General features: G+C 34.1%; 1 long non-coding RNA gene across 3 annotated transcripts; it reads right to left on the bottom strand.

Annotated features, from left to right (window-relative positions):
* Positions 1-500: 500 nt before the first annotated feature.
* Positions 501-12,672, bottom strand: LOC149533875 (uncharacterized). 3 transcript variants are annotated; one of them, XR_016356979.1, is made up of 5 exons: positions 12,387-12,672; positions 6,091-6,182; positions 1,298-1,442; positions 1,046-1,158; positions 501-928 (listed from the first exon to the last, which is right to left on the bottom strand). It is a non-coding gene; the product is annotated as an uncharacterized LOC149533875 (long non-coding RNA). The 3 variants fall into 3 exon arrangements; XR_016356978.1 differs by lacking the exon at positions 501-928 and having other exon boundaries at positions 935-1,158; XR_016356980.1 differs by lacking the exons at positions 501-928; positions 6,091-6,182; positions 12,387-12,672 and adding an exon at positions 2,777-2,909 and having other exon boundaries at positions 935-1,158.
* Between the last annotated feature and the right edge of the window lie 531 nt (positions 12,673-13,203).

Raw genomic sequence — 13,203 nt, 5'->3', positions numbered from 1 at the left:
GCGATTAGCAGGCCTTGAATGTCGTTAGCATGGTGTGGCACTACTACATGGAGAGGGGTTTAAAGACAATTTTTGAGACAAATCCTTAATCAATTGTCTTAATATGAGACAATAAAAAAGTTGTTTATCGTCTCAAATATTGTCTTTAACCGAGTGTCTTTAAAAATGTCTTAAAATATTGTCTCTATAAGACAATATGAAACAAAAGTCATTTTGTCTCTTTAGAAACAATTTCACTTTTGTCTCTTTGGAGACAATACACTTTAATCCCAATTGTTGAGACAATACATGTTTAAATTCAACTATTGTTCAACTGTTGTCTATCTATTTCAATGTTACTAAAAAAAAAAATTTTAAAATTTAAATTGATATTATTATTTTCCTATGATTTTTAACATCTAATAGGTGAACACAATAATACAATATATTCACTATAATTATTGACAATATTTTGTTTCTTACAAAACATTCAATAATGTAGCATAACCAACAAACTTGGCTAGACAAAATATATTTAATTATTTTATTTCCAATACTTTGTTTGTTACAAAATGATGTGGGAGTTTGTCCACTACAACCAATAAAGTATATCGTGGAAATAGCATAGCCATCACTGAATAATAACATTGATTTTCTTATATTCTATAACCTTATAATGAAGTACTTAACTGAATACTACATTTGTCCACATGTCCACCAAGTCTAATTGTGTAGTACAAAAGATGTTTGATTTAAATATATATTCTTGCGAATAGTTGTAATGCTCTCAACATGCCACGTCTAGAATGCCCACATCTGGGTGCAATTGCCCAACAATGGTTATGAAACAAACAAGAAGCATCTCAATTTTCTTGGTGTCTTTTGTCGCTGAACGATAGAAACATTTAGCCAAACAAGAAGCATCTCATATTCAAGGTTTTCCAATAGCCTGAAAGAGAAAAGAAATGTAAGGATATAAGAGAACTAATCAAATGATGATGCTCATATATGCAAAATTCATCAACAAAGAAAATATGTACAGTAGAGTGGGAGCCTATGTTGTTACCTTCACCGGTGGGGGCCTCTCTATGATAAATGCCATTGCAGGGGCTTACAGTGAGAAAAATGGACAAGTCGCTGGACAAATCTCTCCTTCATTGTCTTCAATACCCATAACGGCTGAATCATATATTCAATACAAAATGACATCAACATCCTACATAAGATCGCAGAAAACAGCTTGAAATTCCAATAGCACAATCTTGCAATAAATTTAGTTTCAAATGTTAAGAGACACAAGAATTGAAATATCAATTACCGTTATTAGGTTTGAAGTGTAGCCTACATATCTTTGAAATGATGGACCCTCACATACTACATGTGTTGCATTGCATCTAGTAAACCAACGATCTACACATGTTGCACCTTCTCTTTGTGCTGCCTCGGCTACCTAAACATGCATGCTTCACAAGACATTGACAAATAAGCCTATACAGAAATACTAATATTAAGCATTCAAAATAGATGACACATTTAAGAGAACAAAAAAAATATCACATAATCTAGCAAAATTTATACAAAATAATGTTTAGGATGAAATAGGGGGCAAAATATATCTCTTTTATAGTCTGTAAGGAACCTACAACTATGAATAATAATTTTAATAGTCACAAGATTCAATGAGGAGCTCCAAGAAATAACAATGTGTTTGTCTTTTGCATCAAAATTTCAATCACGTTCTATACAAGAGGCCATCAAGCTTCAATATAGATCCCCATGAGGGGTCTCTGAGGAACCTAGGGCCATCAGGCTGATGGCTTCCTTCTAGCCCATCTAGGAAACTAGGAGCTATAAATGGCTTTTGCATACCTCTGATTCACATATATGCAAATAAAACTACAAGACAACATTTTTCGCAACTTATAGCCCAACATATTACATCTTGACAATGCGGTTTTTCTTTATCCCAACATTGCAGTTAGGATTCTTCTCAGCAACATATATCTACTTCTCTCCAAGCTTCTTTACTACCACAAGAGTTCTATCAACTTTGGATGCTAGGTATGATTCTAAATGAAGTTTCTTCCTTCCACTTAGAAACTCCCAACTCAACTATCTTGCCTTAAGCACTTCCCATGACAGCTATCAGACTTGTATTAGTCTATTCACAGTGATATAATGGCTCCCTTTTTAAGGCATGAATAGAGATACTCAGTGAATATTGAACCCTATCTCTCCAATACTCTTCAGCTTATTATCTTTGAGGTTCTCATATCGCACTACTTGGCTATTAGTATTGGTTTCTTGTCCACATATTGGTGATCACAATTGTAAATTTTTTTGTGTTGATCTCTTTTGTAGGACAATTTAGGATTTTCTCTTTGTAGAATTTTTTTTTCTAAATAGATACATTCTCCCATTGACTTATTTTAAATCATCAATAGCATAAAAATTATTTCCTTTTCTTTAAATTTTCTATGATACATCATTAAGATGAGAAAAAAATCACTTATTGAACCAATCCAATACTCTTGTTTTTTTGTATTCTATCAGTTATCTTGACAAAACATTGTGTTTATCCAAAACAATGATGCAAAAAACAAGCATACTCCTTAATGAACCTACAATAGGCTTAGAAAGCAATATAGCATTTTATGATTTACCTTTTTATGCATTTCACATGGCACATCCATGTCAATATACAAACAGTATCCAAAGAGTACAGATCCTACATTTTTAGAGATATTTTTGCTGGAAGATTGAGAAAATAGTTGCACAGCCTTGCTTAGTGACTTACTATCCGCATGGCTGATGAGAGGCAAACAAGAGTGCTCTGCATTGGTGATTGCAACAAGTTGGGAAAATTACTCTAGAGGAAATCTAGGATGTATAATGATATTCACATTGTAAGCTAATTCGTTCAGCCTAGCTGCAAGAAGATTGAAAGACAAGTCAAACCATTAATGAATGACATATCATTGTAGTGCATTATTTGTATCAGTCAAAATATTTGCCACCAATAATGTAAAAGCAGTTATATGCAAACAAGAATTGAGTAATTTTGCTATGATAAATCTCGTAAGTTATTGACCCTGTACCATTTGATAGCACAGAGAATATCATTTAAACCCAAGTCTAAACAATAATTGATAAAAGTCTTCTATGAGAAATCTTGTAAGGTATTACCATGTACCAAGTTTAATAGCACAACAAAACATTCATTTAAAACTGAAGTCTGATCTCTCAATTATTCATTTTAAAAGCAAGTCAAGTGTGCCATATAACCAATATTAACAAAATAAGAATAGTCCATCTTTATCCATGGTTTTTGGTTCAAGGAATCAGTGCTTTGATGTAGGAAAATATGGGAGCACATTTACAGGCCAAAATGGTATGCCAGTTATAATGCTACCTAAGAAAGCTTGAAGAAGTTGGGAAAATATGTATGTGTACCATTGGTTTTGACACAATTAACAAACCAAGCCAATGTAACAATAAAAAGGCCTCGTTTCAATCCATGATTCAATGCATGCTCAAATTTACGTCTGCTAAAGCTACTAAATATGTTAAAGAGCTACAATAAAGGACTTAATGAAAAAAATTAGGACTTTATGAAAGAAAATGGAAAAGGTATGCAATAGAATTGATTCAACTCATATTATTTGTAAGGAAACATGCAAGCAGAAAGAGGATATCTGAACAACAAGATAAGTGCATTGAGGATGCAGATCAGAACTGTCTTGGCCTCCCATTCTCCCTATGGTAGCCTGAACCTATTTCCTTACCTCTACATCACACCAACCGCATTACATTTCAATAAATGGGAATATGAGATCAAGTTGCCCAGGTGAGAGAGAAGTACGCATCATAACCTAGGGATATATCAACAAAGACATGGTGAGCTTTGTTCCATGGAATCCAAAATCATCGCAAAAGGTAATCGAGGTTTTCAAGATTTCCTGCAAGCTCCTATTGTAAATATGATGGCTATTACTGATTACTCTAATCAGAAAATCCTATGTGGGGAAAATAGTCTTGAGAAGCTCAAGGTTGGAGCAAAGGATCTCCAGCTTAGCCGTCAAGATTCACGACAACCAAGTTGCAAATTTGTTTAGTTTTTCACCCCTAGAGTTAATAAAAAACCAAACTAACCTCTAGTGGATGGATGCAAGGTGTAGAGGAAGTAGTCAGACTATGTCTATGACAGCGCTAATAGTTCTCTTACGTCGAATGTAGGAGATTCGACAAACTGGCAGTTCTGTTATAACTAACCAACAACCTGGAAGTAGTAATACCAAAGTCTAATTATTGTGTGAGACAACTGACCTTTAAAATGTGAGATGATACATTAATTATATATTTAGAAATATTTAATTTTTCCTTCTCCATTTTTTTGTGTGAAAGGACCTAATAGAGAATCTAAGCCATTAAGGGTTTCAAGAGAATAAATGAAAACTTGAAAAAATAGTTTTGCATTTTGTATGTGTACAATATTGAGAAGAGTAGTTTATAGTTGTTTGCAAAGATGCTGAAAAAGAACTTGTCCAATATGAAGGAAGAAAAAAACTCTTGTAGAAAATAATGTCATGGAGGTCAATAGAAGGGAATACAATTTTTTTGATCAGATATTCATTTTATGACATTAGAAAGTTTTAAGTTCAGAAAATGGGCATGCTCATTCATAAGGGAATGCATTTAACCCTTCTATGCCACAACTTTTTGTGTTAAACCATTTTGTAAGGCACCTCAGATGCTAATGAATTGCCATAATTTCTTAACCAAATCTTAAATGATTTATGATAATGGTTAGTGGATCATTCAAACCTGCATAAGCGCATGTGCAATACATTGTTTTGGAAAAAATTGAAAAATATGTTATTAACATATGTAGAGACAGGAGATAATGTGATCACAGTCGGGAAAGTGGGAAGAACCATTGGAAGTCAGGCACCAAGAAGTAATAGAGGATAATCTGTCGAATGTGAAGTGGAGTCTATGTTTGAAGCACATTTACATATTGAATGCAAGATTGGATTGTGTGAAGATCGGGCATTGAGGAAGCCCTAAGTCAAATCGGGTTTGGAGTCCAGAATTGGAGTCAATAGGATATCGTTGGTTTATATTTCCTTGTTAACTTAATCATTTTTATACAGCCAAAACAGAGCATTGGTCTTAGATAGAAACATTGGTTCAAAACAGTCATAACAAGGTTTTTGTTATGTTATCATACTTTGGGAAAGGGTGTTCATGGATGACCTTAGGTTGCCAAGTAGTTTGAGAGGAGAACAAATCACTAACATTCTAAGTATACAACAGGCAGAATATTGGGTTTTTCTGAGTTTAATTTGAGAAAGCTTTGTGAAATAGGAGTATGGCATCGCGATAGAGTCTTAAAGGCCCACAAGTTAGTTGGGTGTCTATGAAACCAAATCAGCATCTAGGGATATTGTGATAGACTAAAACAAACTAGATCCTTGAAGTATTGACATGGTTGATAGGCTAGAGTGCCTAAACCTCTTAAATTTATAACTCTTATTGTGTTTTGAATAGCTTTTACCCGACCTACTGCATCACAAGCAACCAATTTTTGTGTTGATATTCAAAGACCAATGCAGTCATCCATCAACATCTAATATTGCTTCTCCCTATAAGCCAAATACACACATGGATATTCTGACTAAGACATCAGACAAATTTAAAAACACCCTTGGAAGTAAAGCACGAATTATACTCACCTAGTATTTGATGATAGAAAATAAAGTACACTCATGAATACTAAACATTGGCAACTAGGATTATTAGTATTGGAACCAAGAAAAATAACAAAAGTGGAATTAAGAAATAAAGTCAACAAATATATATCTGCTGTGAAAATATATGATCAGCAACTGCAATACAACATGAAATCCAATGTAGATAGCTACGTGTTGTAAGAAACAAATACAATCCAAGAAAACCTTATAAAGTTCTTTCAAAATTTGTAATTGGAAATTGTAGATTTCATGTCCTTAAAAATCAGCTTTCAAAATCATTCCCAATACCAATGTACTTAAACTTCATAAATAACTCATATAGATCACAATTAAAAAATCTAAAATAACATATAACTACCTGAAATGGTTTGTTGGGGTCTGTATCAATCTGAATATGCTACCTAATTCACATAACCCATTTGCATTTTACCCATCATCTCGCAGGAAGACCTGTAGTAAATACAAGTTAGAATTCATCCATTTGAGATCAAACAATGAATGAGAGGATGGAAGAGGAGAAGAAACCATATCTACTTGGAAGAGGATGATGGCAAAGATAATGTCAACTTACCTCCCATACTAAAAACTGCAAGTGGTACCCAACACTACATAATAACCCAAAAGAATAATAGAAAAGAATAACAATATTACCTTGATCTCTTGATCTTATGAGTTAACCTCAACAATTTAATGAAAAAATGTGTATAAAATAACCGAATTGGATATTTTATATGAAAATAGTGCAAAGACACTATTACCTACTAGATGATATTTATTAAATTTTTTGCAACTCCAAGATCACAATGTAACACAATGTGCACAAATAACACTAGAAGAAACAAAACCTAGAAATAATACACATGATTTTTATAAGTAAAAGGCAAAGTCATATAAAATTTAATCTATCTTTGTGTTATCTTCTATGAAATATGTGTATCCATCTGTTTCCTTTTTGTTCTCTTTCTACGAGGCACTAGATGAATTGTCATTTCAGATTGCTCATTACATTGAACATCTTCATCATTATTCTTCTCTCCCGTATGTTGAGATGCAATGATGGTTGACTTCTGAGTTTTAGGAATATTTATTGCATCATGTGAATGCATCTCATCTTCATGCTCATTACCAGATGCTTGAGTTGACAAGTTTGACTTTTGGGCTTCCTATACACGACACATTTTTACTATTAAAACATAATTTATCTAATTAAATTCATCCATGTCATAGAATATATTAATTACATGTGTCAAATTGATCACTATTGATTAATTTGTCCCCTCCACTCATATATTGACAGCGTGATTGTGCACTTGTACACATTGTGTAACTCAAAATGCTCTATGTATATGATCCGTATCTGGTTTTCATAGGGTTACACTAGTTTATAGCATTGAAACAAAATATTTAGTGCAGGTTTTGTGCAAGAAAACAGTGTGATGTTTTGAAAATTTGAAGTTTGGTCCTTATCACCTATAATCTGAAATGGTGTTGGTGATGTGGACATTACCAACATGAATTAGCCACATGGTCAAGAGAAATGTGAGTCTTCCATATACACCTACATAGTATTAATAACAAAATCAAATTCACTAAAGATCTTTGGATGTCATCCTCAAAAGAAATGAAGTTTCCCTACTTGACAATTTCATAAGAAAGAACACAAACAGATTCATACTTGCAACCTTGTTCTAATCACTACCCAAGACAAAAAAGAGTTATTTTAAGATCTTGAGTGCCCAGGCTTTCAAAATTACAATGAATTCTTGGAGCTATAAGAATGCATTTGACTATCATCTTTAACAAGACTGGTAAAAAGAGTGGGAATATGGCAAGGACTTTTTTGTTGGGCTAGCAATGGATAGCTACACCATGCACCGATAAATATTCATGTATTTTAGAGCCTTAGTTTTCCTTTCCATACATAAAAAAATAGGATAAGAGTTAAAAATTATTATTGTATTAAATCTTACATTTTCTCCTTGGTCAATTGTTCAATTATTCCAAGCGAATCGCAACCCGTATAATAAGCAGTGATAGTCCATATAGAGAGCAATCATAGCACTTTGAACACAAAATGAAATCCATTACTTTCATCAGAGGATTTGATAATTAAACAAGTCCTTTATACATGGCAGACGAGGCAAAAATAGGTGATGGAACTTACAGGCAATGGAATACTCGACAGTGAAAGAGGAAGACATTCTAATCCAAACAACTACTTCCAAAGGTGAACACGATCTCCATTATTTATATCAATTAAGAAAAAAGATTCAAATCGAATGCACATAGTGAGGTTCCATGCATGACACCCATCCTCTATGCAAGTACAACATTTTAAAAGGGTTACATCTTTGAACTGATTCTCCAAGAGAGAAAATTATAAATGTCTAGGTTAGTAGTGACAAAGTCTAAAGGAGGGAACAATAAGAATAGAGGGAAAGTAGAGGAAAGAAGAGCAGAAATCTATCACACATATCAAAACTGGCATATCATATAGCTCACTAGTGTAACATTGTTAAATACCTTGAGTCACAATTTCAAGGAATTGAAGGACGGGATAGAATACAGGCACTCTGAACAACACAATAACAAATAACAACTATCACAAGGGATAGGACATGGAAACAAGAAGACCTAGGCCAACAGATAGTGTCAACAGAACATGTAAAGGCACGTATTGCAGGCCATGTAGAGGACAGGTAAACTGTGGGCTTTTTTTATTATTGTATTTTATTCGAACTAAAACAAAAGGACAATGAGGAAACAAAACCCAACCAATAGAAATCTTGAAAATTTCATAGAACAATACAGGAAAATAAAAAGGAGCAAGAAAGATGGAATTTGGTGGGATTGTTGCAACATTTACCCAATTTCCAACGCACATTTTAATGTCAAATTCATGTGAAAACATTAGTTCCCACCTATAGCTGTAGGGACTAATAGTTCAGTTACCCATCAATACGTTACCATCTTAAATATATATCATCAAACTATCATAAGAAAGCTCCATATGCTTATTAGTTCTACCAATAGACTTATACAACCAAGGGAGTAGAAGAAGTTATCAAATAATACATAATGGGTCAATAATTTGATTCTTGCATACTATTAAGGAAATTTATGTTGTGTTCTAAAGAATTTAGCAAAAAATAGTGTATTCGACTATTGAGGTTACGAGTATATATTTATGAGATAATACTGGTGCAGGGCACCTTAGCGAAAGCATGCAAGGAGAGTCATGTAGACTCATGAAGGAAAAATGGTCTTGATATATCTAGAGTTGAATGTAATTGAATCTATGATCCATTTTGTAGTTGACATATTTGGATGTAATAAGCCTAAGTTATAAAGGCAATATAATAGAGGTTAGGGCACTATAAGGTCAAAATGTATCTAGGAGGCTCATGAGGGGTCAATTTGTTAATCCTAGTTTAGTTTGAGATCTAAAGGCCTATAAGGTCTAAAAAAAATGTAATATGGTCTCTAAGACCAATTAAAAGTTGTAAAAGCACCAAGACTGCACAAAAGTTGGAGTTTGCCCATATTGGCAATTTAGGCCTAGTAAGGCTTGTAAGGGTTTTAGGTGTCTTTGGAAGGGTTATGAAGTTATAAAACCTTTAAAAAGGTTAGTGAAATGTATTAAAGAGATATATTATTGTAAGTTGTTGAAGTTGATACTTTGTGTCAACTTAGACAACAAATTTCAGTTTATAACTAACTGGTAACAGTTGGATAACTGACTGCTATAGTTAGACAGTGGTTGTTTACTATTATTTGGGTTATTTAATAAGGAGTGTGTCAAGTTTTGAGAGGGGTAGAGTTGGTGTGGGGTCAATAAGCCCATGTAAAAGTCTAAATCAATAAAACTATAAAGTTCTCTTCAACATTTATTTCCTTGTTTTCTTGGTACAATCTGGAATAGTGAGTACCTGTGATTAATTAAAACACATTTTTTGATTAGTTCTTAATGTGAGGATGTTGTATTAGCCGTTTCTTACTTTTCCCACACATTCTTGTTACTTTCATTGCATTTTGAATCAAGAATAATAGGCTGGTAACTTTGAGACAGTGACTGGTTAAGAACAGTCAAGAACTTTTGTTTTGAAACCTTAATGCTGACAAACCTCTCCCACCCTTTGTAATCACTGTGATTGGTGAGAGAGGATACAAATGAATTATGTACTTGAATGATAACCATTTTATTAAGATAAATGCGGGTTGGAGGGAACAACCACAACAGTTGATGGTTTGCTGCTGGGATTAAGCCCAGTTTGGGACACCAGTCTTTATGAAACTGATCTAATCCATGGAAGAGGTGATTTGGTGATGCAATGTGAAGGGGGGGACCATTTATGAATTTTTTGTACTATTGGTTTAAGTTGGGAATGAGATTAGAGGTCCTATTGAACATGCCCTAGTTTAGTGACCCTAGAATCAAGGGTTTGGTGGCAAATGAGTTGGGTAAAGGGTAGAACCCCATGAGCTTGGAATCTAGTGTTTCTCATTCTCTAGAAAGACTATTTCAATGTTTGAAGACAAGAGGATAAGTAGAATCATGAGTTACTTTGTAAACGAGAAAGAATTAGGCCTTGTTTGGTGTCACTAGGGGTAATGGATCTTGGACATGATCTAAAAGAGTCAGTGCTAAATCTTGGGGAGGATTTAAAGATCCCAAAAGGGTATCTAAATCATATTTGAGTTTTCTTAGTCGTTTGGGAAAAGTTGGCGAAAAAGTCAAATTAATGATTGGTGAAGGCTACTAGAGCCAAGGGCTAAAGGTGTGAGTTGAGTAAGGAATGAGTGACCCAGACTTAATGCGTGATTGGAACATGGTAGAAAGATTGTAAGGAGATATTTCATGAAGTTAGAATAAAGGTTGGAACCTTGGAAGACTATATGGTGCTTGGGAAGCATTAGTTACACTTGTGGGTTGCCTTGAAGACAAGTTCTTGAGGAGATTTGGAAGAAAGAAGTTTTCACAAGTTGTGATAACTTGTTGTCTAACATGAATACTGATGTTACATGCCACCAGCTCTGCATCAAATACTAAGGGACACTACAGACTGGTGCCTTCAACCTTTCTTGACAGTCTAGACAACTAAAATATTCAAAGATAGGCATATATCCTTAATCTAATCATCAAATGTAAACATATTTATATCTAGTGAGCTACAATTTTTTTTAAGATTACCTAATCATCATATGTAAGCATATGTATATCAGCTTATCTATAAATTTCTTTACAATTATCAATCACCATCAACCTAGCTACAATTTTCACTAAGAATAATATTCAAAAATAAAGAACCATCAAACAGATATGAAATACTAAAAAATCTATGAAGACGTATAAGACATTCAAACTGCTAGTTTGGAAGATGTTTATACTTTCAATGCTCATGCATATCATACAGAAAGATCATCTCTCCACACAAAAAAAACTAATAAAAAATTATTAATTGGCCAAAAAATTTGATCCAAAAAATGATGATTGTTATTTCGTGAAAAGATCTATTAACCATGGATAAAGTAGGGATAGTCCCAAAATATATAAATGATGGACTCCAAGACCAAATATGCAATAGTTGACACCAACAACTATAGGATAAAATGAGGGAATGTGGATTGTTAATAGTAGTAAAGTCAAATTTCCTACTATTCTACTTTGGAGTCTTCAGAACAACATTATGCCACTGAGGAGATGGTGAAAACATGTTAAAATGGTAGGAATACAAGTATCTGCCCATTTGCAATGCGGAATGGGGGAGGAGTTGGCACTACATTGAGAATATTGGAGGTGGCATCCATCTGTCAAGCACTCAAAAAAGGAGGCACAAACATCAATAAGGCCCTCTCTGCCCTTTCCATCATACAACTTGACCATCACACAGTTTTAGGTGTCATAAAAGCCAAGCATTTAGAGGTCGAAAAACTCTACATTTCTTTTAGTGGGCAGGCCTGCACAAGGGCTTCAAACACCACTCCAAAACATACATCTCCATGATTTGGAGACTGTGTAGGGAAGACAAGCTAGAAACGGTGTCGTCTCTCTTGATTGACCTCAAGAAGGATGGATCCTTATTTTAAAGGCTGGTGACTATAAATCTTTTTTTAAAAAAAGAAGATATTCTAAATGAAATCTTTATTTGTGTGAATATCCGTACAGATAAACCAGAACAAAATCTTTTGAAATCATTCATGTCACTATTATGAACCTTGCTTGTGTAATTATATCTAGAATACAATCTTTTTAAAAGGTACCCATATATCTCTCTGTAATTATTATGAAGATATTAGCAATGAAATCTTTGTTTGTGTGAAAACCCACATATATAAACTAGATTACAGTCATTTTTAAAGCTGATTTTCAGGTACCCATTGTGAAATATTCTCTTCGGATAGCAATTATCATGTGTGGAAACTTGTTCACTCAACTATGTGTGAGAGAGTTTAATGACAAAACAGAACACATTTGAAGAACACTGTGCAGACCTTAACAAATCATAGTTTTTGAAATATAAAAGGAAGAAAACACTTTGACATCCAATACTTCATTCAATCAAAGGAAAGACTCTGTCTAACAGCTACCAAATATTTTCAAAGAAAAAAAAATCTATCAATTCTCAGAGAAAGTTTAATGACTATGATTCTGACCTATGCTCGATATGGATGTTTATTTGCCCTTTGCCAATCTAGGGTAACTATTACCCATCTTCCAGTGAATGCAGCTATCTCGTCGATTTCCAAATGTCAGTATCAAGGCAAAACTGTAGATTCCCAAACTGGTAATCAACAGTGTGCGACTTGTAAACAGATGGTAGTTAGTTCCCACAGAGTAGACTATCTGACAATCTAAACTATTTTTTTCCATGATATCATGTGTATTCCGCAGTGAACAATATCATGTGTATCCAACGGTGAACAGATCTACTATTGTGGGTAACCTACCATAAAATGAATATAAAGGGTTTCACTCAAATATTGAATTTAATATTTGCACAATACCAACATTGCAAATAGAAAAATACATGAGATCTAGTATACGTCCGTAAGCAAATTTATTACCTGTGTACTTAAGGGTAGATCTAGATATCAGAACAATAGGAAAACCCAGCTTCTTATAGAGAGACTAAACCCTAACATTTCTTTTTCTTTCCTAGCATCAAACCAAGTGCATCATTGCCAAGGCAATATGAGCTAGGTCGCGTCTCTAAGACATCGATTGGTGCAACCTTCTAGTTGTGATGGGTGGGCGAACAAAGGCATTCGATTTTCCTGATTTATCTCATTCACAATCCGTAGACTGAATAGGGTTCAGCTTTCTCGCGCTACATAGAGGAAAGGTCTTATTACCCCTATGCTCCTCACTCAGCCTCGTCTGATTACCCCGTGAATCCTTCACTCCGCCTCGTCTGATTATCGTTGAATCCCTCACTCTGCCTCTTCGTGAATCAGGCACAGAGCCATGGAA

The sequence above is a fragment of the Cupressus sempervirens genome, chromosome 10 (assembly GCF_028749045.1).
Source record: "Cupressus sempervirens isolate cs-2001-9-10 chromosome 10, ASM2874904v1, whole genome shotgun sequence".
NCBI classification, from domain to species: Eukaryota; Viridiplantae; Streptophyta; class Pinopsida; order Cupressales; family Cupressaceae; genus Cupressus; species Cupressus sempervirens.
This window is presented reverse-complemented; position numbering and strand designations above follow the sequence as displayed.